The 16,756-nt window shown below is 37.6% G+C and overlaps 1 long non-coding RNA gene across 1 annotated transcript in view; it reads left to right on the top strand.

Annotated features, from left to right (window-relative positions):
- Positions 1-8,798: 8,798 nt before the first annotated feature.
- LOC107087888 overlaps positions 8,799-16,756 on the top strand; it is a 52,490-nt gene continuing 44,532 nt past the window's right edge. Inside the window, exon 1 of the long non-coding RNA XR_001481357.1 lies at positions 8,799-9,353. This is a non-coding gene — a long non-coding RNA (uncharacterized LOC107087888). The remainder of the gene's footprint in view (positions 9,354-16,756) is intronic.

Raw genomic sequence — 16,756 nt, 5'->3', positions numbered from 1 at the left:
CTTCCTGAAGTTAGAAATTTGTTGCACATATTTCAAATCCATTTATTAGACGTCTGTATCTAAAATATTAAATTTCCCCTGATCTTTATGACCTTTTTCTTTAGTTGTGTCATTTAATCTGAGGTGGGTGGAATACAAAACAACTAATTCATGCAGAGAAATCTTTTCTAAATACATTTTCTTAACATTCTAAAACCAATCTTTACAATCTTTGTACTTCTCACAATATCTGCTGTTTAACTATGGTTGGGCAATCATTCACTTTCTATAAATTGCAATATAATTTAATTGAGCTGCATTGATGTTTGAACACGTTTGCAGTATTTGTCTATTTGCTGCAGTCCATGGTTACTCTGTTTGTCAGTGACAGACGTTTTGGGCGCCGGCGATTTGAGTGGAACAGAAAGGTCAGCAGCAGATTGGCTACATGAGCGAAGACGTGCAGATGTTCAGGGAACAACGATCTGCAGCTGCAATACTGTGCTGTTTAGCTGCTGAGTTTTAAAATGAGCTCCCATAAACGAGCTGTACCCGAAAACATCCGACCGCGCAAAGGCTTCAAAATGAGCATGAATCAGAAAAAGATGGTTGCATGCAGACAGTGTAGAAAGCTGATGCTCTGAAAGCAGCAGCCGCTAGAAAACCTTTAGGTTGAATCAGGGGAGAGAAGCTGAGAGCAGATTTGAAATAAAAAAAGAGCATCTGCTTTTCACAACCGACAGGGAGCCGTCCTGCAACGTTATGGCATTATTGTGAATTAATGCATTTAGTTTAGACTGAGCTGATTCCTGCTGAGATAAAGGTTTGGTCAAAACGTTCCTAGTGTACAAAAAAAGCACAGCTGGGATCAGTTTTGATTTTACTAAAGTTTATAAATCAGAAACAGGTTTCCACAAACAGATCATCATTGTAAGGCGCTGCCTACAGTGGCATTCAGGGTTCATCATTTAATCTGTCATTGTTATGCTGATTTATTCTACTTATTTGTGAACAAAGTCTCTCAGGCTTAGGAGTGTTTGTCTTCTTTAACATATTAAAGTTATTCAGGAAAAGATAAAGGAGGCAAGAAGCCCTGGAGTGAAATATGAGAGAAAGATGATCTCCTGTTTAAATGTACTTTTATCTGTTGAGCTTGGAGCTCCAAAAATATAGTTGTAGCGAGAGCTATGCATGAACAATATTAGTTGTAGATATATATCTATTTTTTGGAGCAATCATTTTTAAAATGTTAAAACAGAGAAGTTTCATGGACTTTAGATAATAACGTTCAGAGGATTGTAGAGGATACTTTTGAGGACTTTGTTGGTAGTTTTTCTGTCTGAGGCTTTTATATTGTTTATATCGATTTATGAATTTGGTTTTTCAACCAAATTGTCCAGTTTTACTGTATTTTCACTGTAGGAGTATCACTCAAGTTAAAGATGTTCTGTTATATTATTTCTAAAAGTAAATTTTTATCAAGATCAATCAGCTGCCAAATAAAATATAGACATAAAAATGCTCTTAATGTGGAATAAAGAGCTTCGTTTCCATGACCAGCTGTAATGAGATGATTTAGAAACAAGGTTTTAAACAGTTCATCAGTCTCATGGTTTGATCAAAAGAAAAGAAAAATGTTTTCAGTCTTTGTTTTGTTTTCTTTTACACAATCAGCAGGATTTAAAATGTCTGACTGACAATGATGGAAGCAGAGGCAGTGATCTAAGAACCGGGCTTTGGCTGCAACATTGCAGCTGGTTGATTGCAGTGATCGAACCGGCTGAAATAGAAGCACAGTTTAGGTTTTTACACAGGAAATCTTTTATCCTTCAACCTTTTTTGAGGTAATAGTTCACAGGTGTGGTAACGGATTTTATGTTTTTAAAGTTCCCATCTGGGACCTAAATGCAGCATTGTTCCTCTCACGCTCTGCGTTGTTTCAGGCCGGTTGAATTGAGGTGCTGATTTCTGGACACACATGTTTTGGACCAAAACCTGAATGAAAATATTTGATTGAACAGTGAGTGAAAAAGGATTTGAGCTGTGACTGTTTCTAACCTGTAGAGGGCAGTAATAGGCTTAGAGATGTGTCAAAGCTGCATCCAGATCAAAAAGAAGAGTAAGAGTGCATTTGAAATTTTGAACCAGAGGTGCTGAAACAAGTGCAAATATAAGAGGAGAGGCTTCAGTGGCTCCTCCTTCCCTGCAGCTCCTGTACTCCTCAGCTGCAGCTTCCAGCTGGTTGGATTTTGGATTTTTATTAGAGATGAGCTCAGAATAATGATGCTATTCTGCATATGAAACCTTCAGCAAATGGATTAATGACATATATATGTTATTCTGTTATTACTGAGTCATATAGTGTATACCTCAGGAATAAGTTGGGTCAGTTGTTCATAGTTAGAGAAAACATTCATATTCTGTGAAACTACAAAATTATCTCTGATATATTTTACTAAGGATTTTATAATGTAACTTGCAAAAAGTAAAGTATTTAATCCTCAGGTGAACAATAAAATGAATGGCTTTTATAACCTTTTGCAAATGTTTTATATATGAATATTAAAAATAACTTGTTATATGCATATTACTGAAGTCAACCATGAATCCTTCAAGAATTTTGCATTTACTAAATGTTATTTAAAGATCCAGCCACAAGAGTTCAAGAATTTATATATTTTTTTTTGCTAACTCAATGTAAAAACATGTTTCATATTCAAACAGTTTTGTGAGAAAAAGTAATTATTATCCATTTGGTATTTGTTGATAATATGTTTATCTATCTCTATTATTTCTGAAGCTGTAGGTTAAATTAATATAATTGTGAAGATCTACTGTTAAAATGTTATTAAGGACTGAGTTATCACCATTTCCAGAAGTTGGCCTCTAGTCTTCACCATTCTAATCTCCTGGATTGTATTTAAGTATTTAAGCTAAAATGAACTGAAATAGTTTAAATCAAATTTTAGATAAAAAATGAAATTCCAGTTTTTATCCACAAACCAAATTCCAATTTTATCTTAAATGCATAATTTTCCTGGTTAACTTAGACCCTACACTGAATTTTACTTGGGACCAATTAACCCCACTGTCATTTAACGCTGCTCCCACTTAGACTCTATCGTCATTAATCGATTATTGAAACAATCAACTAATTTAGCTATTGATTTATCATTAACTGGAGTATAGAAACTGTAAAATACGCCTTTAGCTGACAGAGCGACCCACTTAGAGCAGCAATTATACCAAGATTGTAAAAATAAAAGTATTAACATTTTGCTTTCATAGATAACAGCTTTTCTGCCTTTCAATGTTCTTTGTCCAGAACTCTTTTACCTGATTTAAATTCTGTATAAAATCTTTAAAGCTGCAATGTTTTATTTTCAGCGACATCTAAAGGTCAGAATGCAGCCACATGAACTGCGAAAAAACATGCTAAAAAATGGCTTCCACAACGTCGGCATCACCAGTCTTATAAAGTGATGACGAGGTTTGTTTAAATAGATTATCTTTATTAGTCTGTTTAATATTTAGACCTTAAATATTCCTAACTTGCTTCAGATTATTAATCTAATAATCAGCAAAATATTTAACAGATTAATCAATTGGCAAAATAATCTTTAGTCTCAGCCCTACTCAATAACATCCCTGTACAATAGATTCTTTTGTCTACATTTTTATTTTATTATATATAGTCTCATTTCACACAAATGCGTAAGAATGTGTAAGATTTTTCTAATCTGTTTTTCTTAATCTGATTTATTCATAGCTGTATGATTTTCACACATTCTTTTTTTGGTATTACATTACAGCTGATATTCATTATTTGTTATTATTTTAATAACAATGTATTGGTGTGGCTCTAGTTGTACATGATATACAAATAATAAGGATTTTTCTGGGGTTGCAACTAATGATCATTTTGCTAATCGATTAATCTGTAAATTTTTTTATTTTTGATTAATCGATTAATATTCAATACCAAAAATGTTCCTAAAACAAGATTTTTTTACACAGTTTAATCAGGGGAAATTAAAACTTTTCCACATGAGGATTTCTGGTGATTTTGACAGAAAAGTTTTCTTTTGATCTTAAATGCAAAATATTTGTATATATGTTTTAAAAAAATCTTGTATAATTGTGTGAGTTAGCTGAAAGCATGTTTTACAGCTTCTATGCTCAAGTTAAGGATTAATCGATCACTAAATTGGTTAACCATTATTTCAATAATCGAGTAATCACAATGAATTTCAGCATTAAGTTTCCGCCACAGTTTTTTTTCTATTCTACTCTATTCTGTTCTGTTTTATGACTTCGACTTAGATAACTTTTATTGTCAAATTGTATTGTCTTTTGTATACACGGAGTGTATACCAAACGAAATTTAGTTTTGTACAGCTTTCACAACAGAAAGAGAGAGAGAGAGAAGGAACCGCATTAAGCGGGATAGAATAGAATAGAATAGAATAGAAGAGAAGAGAACCTCAATGATGGGATACTTGAGTGATTCTCAATAATAGGTCTTTGCATTTCAAACAGCTACAACACAGCCTTGAATGGACAGAAAGAACCGTCCTCTCCTGAGCAGAGCAAGGGACCAAGATGTACGACTCATGAAAAGGAAGATAAATACCGGCCCTGGTGGAAACAAACAAACCTGGTAAAGAAAAAACACACAAAAACAGCTTATTACAGTCTCTTCTAGAGGTTCCAAGACACACAGGGTCGTAAGTATTACAGGTCCTACATCCCACTTTTATAAACCTTCCAAGGTCAAATATAGATATAAAGACAATAGATAAAGAAATATTGTCATGATATATTAGTTGTTTTGTGGTGCTATTTTTCTAGCTGGAAAGTAAAACACCTGCAGAGTAGTGTGGTATTATCCCACTTTGGTTGATTAGTCTCTTCTTTAGAAGGGCAGAAAAAAGTCTGAACTAGGTCTGAAACAATTAATTGACTATTGAAATAATCAACTACTTTAGTCATTGATTAATCATGAACTGGAGTATAAAGACTCTAAAACATGCCTTTAGCTGATGGAGCAACCCACATAGAGCAGGAATTATATCAGGATTGTAAAAAGAATGAGAGAATATATTTTACCTTTAAGATAAAGAAAACGTTTTCATCTTTCAATCTGCTCTATCCATAACTCAAGTTGAAAAGTTTTAGTTTCACCTGGTTTAATTTAGTAAAAAGTCTTCTGTAAGGAACCTTTGGCTATCTGATTATTTAATTTTGTTTTTTTGTGTTTTACAGCACTAGTGGCTGGTTTTATCAAGAGTAGGCTGACAGGAAAGGGGGTATGAGAGAGGGGGAGAGACCTGCGGCAATGGAACACAGGTCAGATTCGAACCCTGGACGGCCGCGGTCGAGAACTAAGGCCTCTGTACATGGGTAATGCATGCTTCTCCACCAAAGCACACCAATAATCTGATCATTAATCAAACAATCGAAAAAATAACAGACAGATTTTGATAATTTGCCAATTAATCGTTGGTTGCAGCCCTAGTCTGATACCTTTAAGAGCCAAAATACACATTTTCAGGGCTTAGATATTTGCTAAAAAAGAACAGTTGTCAGGCCTTAAAACTTAGGACCCAATGTTCAAGGCAAGACAGACAGTGGGAAAATTTAAAGCGTTTATTAAAAATGAGGACGGTGGATCTGCAGCGGCAGCAGGGGGAGGCGGGGCACTGCCCATCAGTGGCAATTCTGGTTTAGCAGTTCAGTACAACTCCTTAGAGGGAGGTAGGATCGAGCCGATGGACTGCCAATGAGATGATGTGGGAGCCGCTCAGAGTGAACCAGATGATGCAGCCCCAATGAACAAGCGTGAATACGAGCCAGGTCAGTGAAACAATTCAGAACAGGTAGGCTCAGAGATCCAGGAGTCAGTAGCCCAGTCAGGGGTTCCGATCAGAACAGGAACAGGCAGATCCAGGGTTCCAGGAGTCCACAGAGAGTTCAGGCATACTGTTAAGATGGGAACAGGCAAGCTCAGTACTTGAGAGGCAGAACAAGGCAGGGTATCAGGAAAACTATGGAACTTTAAAACTAGCTCCCTCCACTGAGCCAAAAAAGTAACAGGGCTCGCTCAGTGGATAAGAGGCAGGACATGATCAGGAACACTAAGACAATACTAAAAACTACTGGCCTCCGAGAACGAGAACATGAACTATGGCATCCATTTCAAACTCAAAGACACAAACAATGATCTGGCCCTGATAGCTGGGAATAAGCCGTATATAAAGCAGCAGCAGCAGGTGGATCTGATGAGTCATGATTGGTAACTGGGCATCATTTAAGGGAAATGAGCAGCTGTCAGAGTCATGATATATGTACCTTTTCATCTTGGCCATTATCCAAAAATAATTATTATGCAATTAAACATTTGCTTAGGATATAATTTAGGGATTCCTTTTGGTAGAAATTAAAGAATGTTTTGGATCACCACTTGTGAGCTGGTAGAAATTAAATCTTGATAGTAGGAATTTTTTTTTTTCTTATGCTTGGCAGAGGATGATCAGCCCCTTTTAGTTTATTAAGTAGCGAGAGCAGGAAGAGTCATCAGTGAGGAGTGTAAAACTCAGACTCTGCGCTAAGCAGCAAAGACGCATTTCTGCACAAGCACAGCTGGAAGAGCAGAGTCCAGTGCGCAGTAACGGACCATTCCGGATTGCTTTTACCCATGTAGCTGCTGCCATGGTCCTTCTGTGGTCATGCAGAAAGTGCACCGCTGCACGCCAGGTGGGCGGCATGACGCCAGGGCTGCTGCTCACAGACCAGAATTCATGACAATTACCTTGACAAGCATGACTCAAGCTAAATACCACTGTACATGGTTTTTAGGAAAGAATAGCATTAATACATAGTTAATAAAAGCTCAAAAGTATTGCATGGTATATGCAACAATAGACGGTTGAGTAGAAGGGATAACATCAAATCAACCGAAATTTATTCTGATAAGACTGATTAACTGATTTACTATCTACAAATGGCTAAAACGCTGGAGCAAAAAAAGGTCCAACGAGCAAAAGGCATCACAAAGATTTAAATAGTCCACATTCAGAGGCTTCTTATACCATCAAACATGACTTTCAAAATCAAAACAGTAAAAGTTTTCTGTACATTGAAATAGAAATATTTAGAAAGTATATTTAATTTTACTTTACTTTTTGGAATTTCATACAATCCATTTATTTTTATTATAATGATTTGAATAAATTTTTTTGCTGCCTTTCTTGGGAAGAGATTTGGATCTTAAAGAGGCTTTACCTGTTCAAATGAAAGTAAGAGATGAATAATACTGATAGAAATGCTTTTTAAACTGTAGATCTCCACACATAGCAGCAGAGGAAGACATCGAGTGTGCAGCCATTTTCGGCTGATTGTCTGGCCAATAGTGGGGGTAAGGATATCATGCAGAAAAAGCACTAGAGGAGTTTGGCAATCATTGCCAGAAATGTGGAGACATCTTAATATGAACAACAGCAAAGACAGCACAACAATACAAGGAGGTACAGTGGGCAATTCTCCCAACACTTTAGCACTATCTAAATTCATAGTCATCATATAACCCAACCTTAGGTCAGATGCTGTACTTTCACCCTCAGAACCAGGTTGGGTTTTGCTCTGCATTTCTATACTTAACGACTATTAAACTTGAAAGCTGCGCGATGACTCATGACCCATCCATCCATCTTTTCCCACTTTTTCCATCAGGTTGCAGTGATGCTGGGGCCTACACTCACATAAGGACAAACATGAGAATCTTATTATCTTGGTGTCTTAGGACTGTGGGAGGAAGTTAAGAGTACCCGGAGAGAACCCACACATGCAGGGGGAGAACATGCAAATATGCAAACAAAAAGAGTTTGTATCGGAAATCAAACCCAGAACCTTCTTCAGACGTTGGTTTTCCGGCTAAATCTGGCCGCTCTGTCATAGTCTTGATTTAGTCCAGAAAGAGTTCTTGAAAATTGGTCTGTTTGGTCGCTCTGATTTTGTCCCACTTTAGTCCAATAATAGATGTTGAATCGTCTTTTCATGTAATTGAACTATGAATAATTAAAAAATACTGGATTAAGATCTAAATCAATATGATGGACCAATTTTAATAGCCAAGGAAATTTTGTTTCAGTCCTCATTTATCAGCATTTTTATCACAGAATGAAATAACCACTTTTTTTAAAAAAACAAAGGAAACTTAAACAGTGAAAAAGGCTTTCCCTTCAATGCCTCAATGGAAATAATCGCTAAATTAATCAATTTGCAAAATAATCATTAGTTGCAGCCCTATCTATGACTAAACCAAAAATCATCTTAGACTGTATAACATAGTTTTGCTGTTGTTAACAGGAGCTGTTGAGTGAATGAAAAGAGAACAAAGGTTATATTGAATGATGCTCTTTGCTCAGCCTGAACTTTTCAATACATTTATTGTGTTGAAGGGAAGGTAAGAGCAGCCGGTGATGGGGTGTAGGTGTCTGACTGCATTATCTTTGTCAAGTGTCTCTCTGGCTACAGACACATGATCTCATGAGGTACCCCCCCCCCCAACCTACACATATCTAATTATATGCAGACACAGTTAAAGCTCCAAGCCTTTCTACACGCTACGTCTGACCTAAAGGTCAAGGTGCACGGACTCCAAGGTTTGTCTGACTGGGCCTCTTGGAAGTCTCTCTTTGCATTCCAGTGCCTGGAGGAGGGAGGGGTGGGTGGCAGCAGCCAGGCTTATTACCGGAGCGAGAGAAAGAGTGATAGAGAGTGAGAGAAAGAGGGAGGGAGTAGCGGGGGTTTGAAAGAAGCTGGAAGATATTATGGACTCTTTCCTTTCCTCGGCGCCGGTTCCTCTCCCACTCAGTCGTGTGAGTTTTGTGACAAAGTGAAGAGAATTCTGAAAACTTGAACCTGCTCTCCTCCGGCTGCCTCGGCCTTCCTAATGGCTCACTTGTTTTCGTTCCCGGTTGCTGCCTGCGCATGTTTCTCTCTCTCGTCCTCACCCTCCCTCTGCCTGCTCCTCTGGGCTCTATGTAAGGAGATCACTTTGTTTCCGTGGCTGTTTTTTCGCGGTGCTGCAGAAACATGGAGAACAGAACTGAAATCGAGGAGATACTGATAGGGTGGGAGGGGAGGGTTCACAGCTGCAGGAGTCCCCTCCATCTTCTCCACACCAGGACTAATGCTCCCCTCCCTCTCCTGCTCCCTTCTCGGGTGTTTGACTCTCCCTCCGCTGCGCCGTTCTCTGCTTTTTGCCTGTCGGAGGGGTGGGGGTGCCATATGGAAGCTCGGAAAAATGTAAGAGGTTAAAGACAAGCGAGAGGAATCTTACGTTTATGAGCTCAGATGTCGGGAACTATCTGGTGAGTGCTATTCTGTTTCTAGTTAAGCACTTTTCAGAAGTTCTGTCAGTGTGTCCATCTGCCTTATTCTCTCTGCTCTATAGTTACCAGAACGGGTTTGCTACTGTTGGACTCATTTTAGGTCAAATGTAAAGCATTTCTTTTACTTTACTTCTTACCGTTTCAAATTGTTCTCGTCTCCTGGCAATAAGAGATGGTTTTGAATATTAAATCCTAAGGGTCAAGGTGGAGGGATGCACTGGGGGGGATGAGAAAAGGGGCCATTTGGGGGAAGGGAATTTGGTGGGATTCAACAGAATAAAGGCCATGGATCTAAAAACTTTATTTCAGATGAGACTGAAGCCTCTGATTTTTATTTTGAGTTGAAGTGAAAGATTCTTTTTTTGCCTGATTTATTTTATCCAACACTCAGATGGAGTTTGGTTACAAAACACTGAAAAATGTTTCACCCATTTGTTTTTTTTTTTAAACAGAACATTGTCCTCAGATTTTATATATTATCCAACGCAATAACAAAGTAAGCATTGATTTCTTACTTGTCTGTATAATAAGGAAAGCTGCAAAAGAGTGGTATTTGTGGAGCCGGTCGGCTGGATTTTATCGGCCTTTGTTGAAAGGCTTCATGGTTCTCGACTTTTTTGGTTGCATTGCTGAAATGAGTTGTTGCGGATTGTCATGACTGCTGTCTGCTTTCCACTCAACACTCAGGCAGATAATAGATTTAGCTGCAGCTGTAATCTAAAACTTTTCTCCAAACTCAGTAAATGACTCTGTTGTTTAAAAATCTAAAGGAAACCTGAGCAGGGTTTCTATCCATTTATCTGAACATAGTATATTTGAAAAGTATTTTTTGCTTTGGTTCTTGTGTATATTTCATTATTAAAATGCTACTTTTTTTTTTTTTTTTTTTTTACAAAGTTCCTGTAAACAAAGGGCAGCTTTTTTCTGATCATGTTTTTGCAGAAACCTCTTTGCTAAATCTCAACATTTTGTTTTCTTCCACTTTTGAGAAACTACATAAATCATTCTACCTTTGCTTAAATGCAATTTAAAAAAAGTGTTATTTGGCATTATTTGCTGCACCTTGTTGGATCATCAGCTGTTTACGAATTTTGACCTCACTCCCTCTCATCCCAGTGAGGAAATCAGACCTGTCTCCATCTGACTAATGCTAAATCTCCTTTGCTCCCTCTTTTGATTAGACAGGGCAGAAACTTAAGAATTGGGTGAAATGCTTTAAATATTATTTTAGTGGACGGTGTTTAAGATGTAATTTTGAATAATTGCAGCTTTATTTTTGACCTAATTGACTTAAAGGATGCAGTAAATTTCTTTTCATGCTGAATCTCAGTCAGCAGCAGTTTTAAAGACACACACACAGTTTGTGCTCCAGAATCTAGCTCTCTATTTTAAGCATGTAGGCCGCAGTGGAACGAAGCAGCAGGACAGTCGGCCGCCGTCGGGAGGATTGGCTCAAAAAGTTGCACTTTTTATAATAGAGGTGGCTCCAAAACTGCTTGCTAAATATATAATTATCTTGCTCAGCACTAAGAAATAGAAAAAGGATATTCTTAGAGAGATGGACTTAAAGCTTTTATCACCATGTTTTCTGGTATTTACTGGCATAATGATTTTTTTTGGTGATAGTTCTTAAGAGACTGAACACCGTAAAGGCTAAAAAACAAATGAAACCAAAATAAATCAAAGAACAACTTTATGAAAAATACATCAAGATTATGGAAAATACATCAGGATATGAGTTAAATTAATCACTGCAACTTTAGGCTAGACAGCTTCCAATAACTGCAGTTTTCCTCTTTTAAAAAAAGCACAGAACTAAGAGCTGGAACAACTAGAAAAACCAATAAGGATGATAATAGTTTCAGTAGGTAAACATAATCACCAATGAGGGATTATCATGATAAGTAAACATTTTTAAACCATAAAGATATAATAATTAACACTACAATTAATGGTAATTTAGAAAAGCTGAAAGCAGATTTTGTTTTTGTTAGATTTGTCCGCTAAGTATCACTTTTTCTAACTCTTAGAGGGATGGACTCTGTTAGCAGAAGTCTGTAACGGCTTTTTGTCCTTCACACCAAGCAAAGACTTGTCAGATAACCCTCTGACCCTCACAGCCAGTTTTAGCCTTCGCCTCATGCCTCGTCTGGTTATAAATTAGCCTAGTTGTTGTGTGCAAGCAGTGAAAAGGAAAGGCTCACTTAGCAGCAGTGATTTATTAGTTGTTAGGCTGCTGCTGACATCTGAATGACACAGGTGGCATTGAGGATGAAAACAGAAACCCAGAAAGCGGGCAGGATTCAGGAAATAGGAGGTGTTTCCTTTTCTGCCACTCAACCGAGGGAAAGAAAAGGAGCCACATTTCAGAAACCCTTTCCTCCTGTTTCTCACAGAACATTTTCTTAATGACAAATGTTATCATTTGGTCTATTTAAAGTAAAATATTCAGAAAAGGTTTTTCCAGTTTTTGATTGTTAGACATGTTTAAGGATCAAACATGAAAATAAGAATAATAATAAATCAAAGAAAACACAATATTTTCTATATACTGTGTGCTAAAAGTCTTTGCCTATCCATCACTGTAAATCTAGTTGTGCATACTTCCATTACAACCATAATGCAACTAAGATAATTTCATTAGGATGTTTGTATGAGAGTCCCAACCTGGGTATTGTCTTACTCGGGCGCTGATCGCATTACAAATGAAATAAGTGGGGCTCTCTATCCTCTCCTGTCCCCTTCACAACCATCTGTAATACCCATTAAAGGCCAACCTGTTTTTAAGGGTTTATTGTTGCAGTGCACAAAGTTAAGACTTTGATGGTCTGCTTTATAAAAGTTATTTCTTCCCCCATGCTGGGAGGGGTTCATACAGTAAAACACACCAGATTCAGTTTAATGTAAAAGTTCACCTCAGCCTTTTGTTTATAGTCATCCTAACTTAGATAAAATACATGCTTGATCATTTTTAAATATTTGAGTCCATGCATATAAACAAAGTGTTTGAAAGTGGTGACTTGTGCCTCATTGGCTGCTTTTTTGGCAATGGTTGTGGGCAGATGACACAGATAATAAGAGCAAATAAACTTAAAGGCATTAAAGAGGATTTTTCTTAGAAGTTAGGTTTCCAGATTCATCGAAAATGACTAAATTGGTACATGGGATTCTTGCACTTATGGTCCCCCCCACCCAAAAAAATTTTAATCCATAAACTCTGACCATGGTGGTGCCTTCGAAACCTTAGCCAATCAACTTTCCCTACTGTCAAAGGTGGATTGGCTACTTGTTTGTTAATCAAACATTTTGTAGACTGATGAGAAAAGGATTGAAATATGAAAGATTGAAATATGAACGAAAAAGGGAACTTTTAAAAATATCCTTAATGTTTTTTCAGACATGATCTAGTACGGTTTTGATGGCAAAAGCGAGAAATGCCATCCACTGAGCAGAGATTATATTCATTGGACACTGACTGTAGCACATTGATTAAAACGTGTCTCCATACAAGAAAAAAATCATATTTCTCGGCAGACCTGTTGTTCTTATGGAGATTTCCTGCTGAATAGGTGCATCCTGGTACTTTTCTGTCGCATGCACACAATTTAAAAGTACATCAAATACAAAATACATATATTAACATCTACCTTGAAGCATTAATATCTACCTCAACCTGGTAATATCTACCTCAATCAATGAATTTCTACTTCCACTTTTTAATATCTGGGGGAGTGGTGGCCTATTGGTTAGGGCATTGCGCTTGGAATTCAGAGGTTCTGAGTTCAAGCCCGACTTCCACAGCCTCCTCTCTGGGTCCCTGAGCAAGACCCTTAACCCCACACTGCTCCCCGGGCGCCGCACAATGGCAGCTCCTCTCTCCAAGGGGATAGGTTGAATGCAGAGAGTTAATTTTGTTGCTCTGTACCTGTGACAGTTTAATGAAGGAAAAAAAATGCAATATCTATCTAGTAGAAATTTATAAAATTTAAAAATCTAAAAGTGTCAATCAATCCTCATGGATAGGGGGGATTGCTGCACATCAAAGGGCTATATTTTGTAGTTAAGAAATAGTTTTACTTTCTTTAGTAACCCCAAACTATGCTTTTTAAAAATGTAGAATCGGATCTAATGTTTCTATGATAACGATAAAGATCAGAGCAGAGCTGTGGGAATTGTTCAGACACCTATCTAATGAGTTTTTCTGTCTAAGCAGAGCAACATTCCCGTATTTCTAAAAGAAAGGCCTGTAAATCAACCATTTCTCCAGTTTATCTTTGGTACTTTGGTTCAGCATCATTACAAAAGGCTGAGTTGCATTAAAAGAAACTGATAAACAGCTGAAGAAACTTCTCACACTTAAAGTGATCCAAGGGTTTTTGTCTTTTTTAAATACATGAAAATTTAATCAACGTTGGCACTCAAATGGCTATAAATTGGACTCATTGTTCACCTTTCACTCTGCCTTTTATACCCTGGCTACTGACCAGCAGGCTTTGGCTCCTATGGATTTGGCTCCGGGCCAGTTGTCCTGGGTCCAGGGTAGAGGGGGGGCCCTGAATCAACCCCCTACATCTTTTGCCACAAGTATTATTACTTTTTTAAATGTTTGCAAGGAAATTGGACCTTTATTCTTAATTTTCAGAAAACCTTTTCATATTATTACCTTCTTTCGATTGTCCACTGCAGTTTTGCGAAGTACCTCCACCAGCCATTCCACTAACGCAGTTTCCCTAAAGTTTGTCAAGCTGCTATACATAAGGCTGACTGCGCTGCAGTTAGAGACAGGAAAATACAGAACCTGAATCTTTCCCTCTGTACACGGTCAGGCAGCAGCTCTGTCTCTTTAAAATGAAGGGTTAAAGTGCTCTGATGGAGCTAAAAACTCAGCAGTTTGTATCAAAGGTTTGTTCCCTATCTTTGCTAGATGAAGTTATTATTAACACCGGACCAATGGGTATTATGGGTTAAGAGATTGAGATGTTTTAAATTTCATTGACATGAAAACATGGCGAGGCTGCAACAATGCTGCGGTGGAAGTGAATAAATAGAAATAGAAAATGTAAACATTTAAATATTACTTGAGATACATGCATTAAATGATTATAGTTTATGTTTCTCTTGCTTCCAGAAAAGGTTTAAACATTTTAGGCAAGACCTCATTCAAAGATTAATTTATCAAGACTTTCTCTCTCTCTCTCTCTAATGTATATATATACAAACAAGCAAACAAACATTGGCCATATATATTGTGAGGAATCTGCTGCAGGCATCTTTAAGTCCAAAAAGGTGATCATCCCATGTCAGCATCAAATCATGATGCCTTAACTTTAAAAGGGAAACTGTCATGTTTGCTTAACAGAACAGAAACTTTGACTTTTGATATAATTATTAAAAAGACACTGCAGTGTCTATCTGTCGATAATGTTTCTCTGATGAAGACATAAAGGAAAGAGTGATGGAAATGGATGTTTGCTAAAAGTTGACCCAGTCACTGCACGGTTTGATTGTTTCCTTTGGTGAGACTCCCAAGATACGTTCTTACATGTTGTTTCGACATATTTTTTTGTTGAGCAAGTCATCAGTCATGAAAGCAGTTAAACTTTCACTCTTTTGGTAAAAGCAAAAGTAATACCTCAAAGCTCTCTTGGTTTGATAGGATCTGAAAGGAAGATGGGAAATTTAGATGCAATCCCTTAAAGGTCCACGATGACATGTGATCAGGGGTGGATTTAGGACATTTGGGGCCTTAGGCAAAGACCTGGCAGGGGCCCTCTGAATTGAGAAGACAACACATAAAACAGACCCATTATACAGATACAGAAATTTTAATAAAATAGTCATACATTATTTGTTCTACGTTTTGTCCCTCTCTTCTTGTCCCTTTTCTTGTTGTTTTGCTTTCTATGTTTTGTATGGAGCTGACTTTTCATGCTGTCTCAGAAGGAATGAGAGATTTTTTCCAAGCATTAAGCTCAGTTAGCTGATTGCTTCTTCCTGTGTTTCCACAAAAGGTGATAGCACCTGTTCTCCATTTTCATTTCTATGAAATAATAGCTGCATGAATCATGACAGCAGACAAGATAGAGGAGAGCAGGAGGCGGGGTTACCAATCTACTTGCTCTGCAGAGCAGAGTTTGGTGTTTTCATATGTTGTCGTCAAAGTATCCAGTAACAGAAAAAAAGTCTCTAGATTTGGCACTAGGTGCTTTTTTAAAATGAAAGTACAAGAGGGGTCTGAAAAGTTGTTAAATATAGCGACGAAAGTTCGCAACACTGCTCTTCACACCGTTTTTTTTTTTTTTTTAAGGGTTTGCTGCTATCCATTTTGACCTTTCCGCACATAAGGAGCAAACGGAATGATCCAAACATCACATCACAATTTTCTTGCAATTGAAAAAAAATCTTACTTATTTTCAAAAGAACATTTCAGCATATTCTTTATCTGTGCTTTTAGATAATCTTTTGTGAACTTAAAGGTTCTTTATCGTGTTTTTAATTTAAATATGAGCACAGAAATTATTAAATGACACCTTTGGAACTTCAAAGTTTGCATTTGCTGTGAAGTTGTTGGGTTTTTTTGGGGGGGTGGGTGGGTGGTTTACCCTTAAGGAAGACTCTTGCCTTCATGGTGTCGCCCTAGGGCTGTAGCAGCATATCACACGCCTCTTCTGGTGATTGGGCTTCTCTGCAGAAAGAAACTAAGTCAGACTCCTCCCACTGCTGAAAAACACTTTCTGGCAACTTTGAAATAAGCTAAATAAAGGACAGTTGCATCCACTGTACCGATTAGGTGCTAACAGAATAATATGTGGCCTTACCTCGCTGCTACCTGATAGGAGAACGTGGGGGGGTGGAGGGTTCATTGGCAGGCGCAGTACAGTCAAGGGCGGGTGCTTCCTGGAGGGGCTCAGTAATCACTAATCTACCTAGGACAGTAATAGCCACTCATTTTCCAGCACAGGGAAAGGCATGAAGAATACTCAGACATGCAGGATATCAAGCAAAATACCCAAAGTTCATTGGTAATCATTCAGTGGTCATCTTTCATGTCTTGATCTGTCAGTGATGATCTTTCAGTGGTGATCTTTCATGTGTTGATCTGTCAGTGATGATCTTTCAGTGGTGATCATTCAATGGTGATCTTTCGTTTGTTGATCTGTCAGTGATGATCTTTCTGTGGTGATCATTCAGTGTTGATCTTTCGTGGTTATCAGTCAGTGGTCATCTTTCAGTGGTGATCTTTCATGTGTTGATCTTTTATGTGTTGATCTTATATGTGTTGACCTTTCTTGTGTTGATCTTTCAGTGGTGAACATTCAGTGAACATTCAGCTGTGATCATTCAGTAGTGATCTTTCAGTAGTAATGTTTCAGTGGTGATCT

The sequence above is a fragment of the Cyprinodon variegatus genome, unplaced genomic scaffold, assembly GCF_000732505.1.
Source record: "Cyprinodon variegatus isolate N-32 unplaced genomic scaffold, C_variegatus-1.0 Scaffold198, whole genome shotgun sequence".
In the NCBI taxonomy this organism is placed as follows: domain Eukaryota; kingdom Metazoa; phylum Chordata; class Actinopteri; order Cyprinodontiformes; family Cyprinodontidae; genus Cyprinodon; species Cyprinodon variegatus.
The sequence above is the reverse complement of the archived record's forward strand: the minus strand, read 5'-3'. Positions and strand labels throughout refer to the sequence as shown.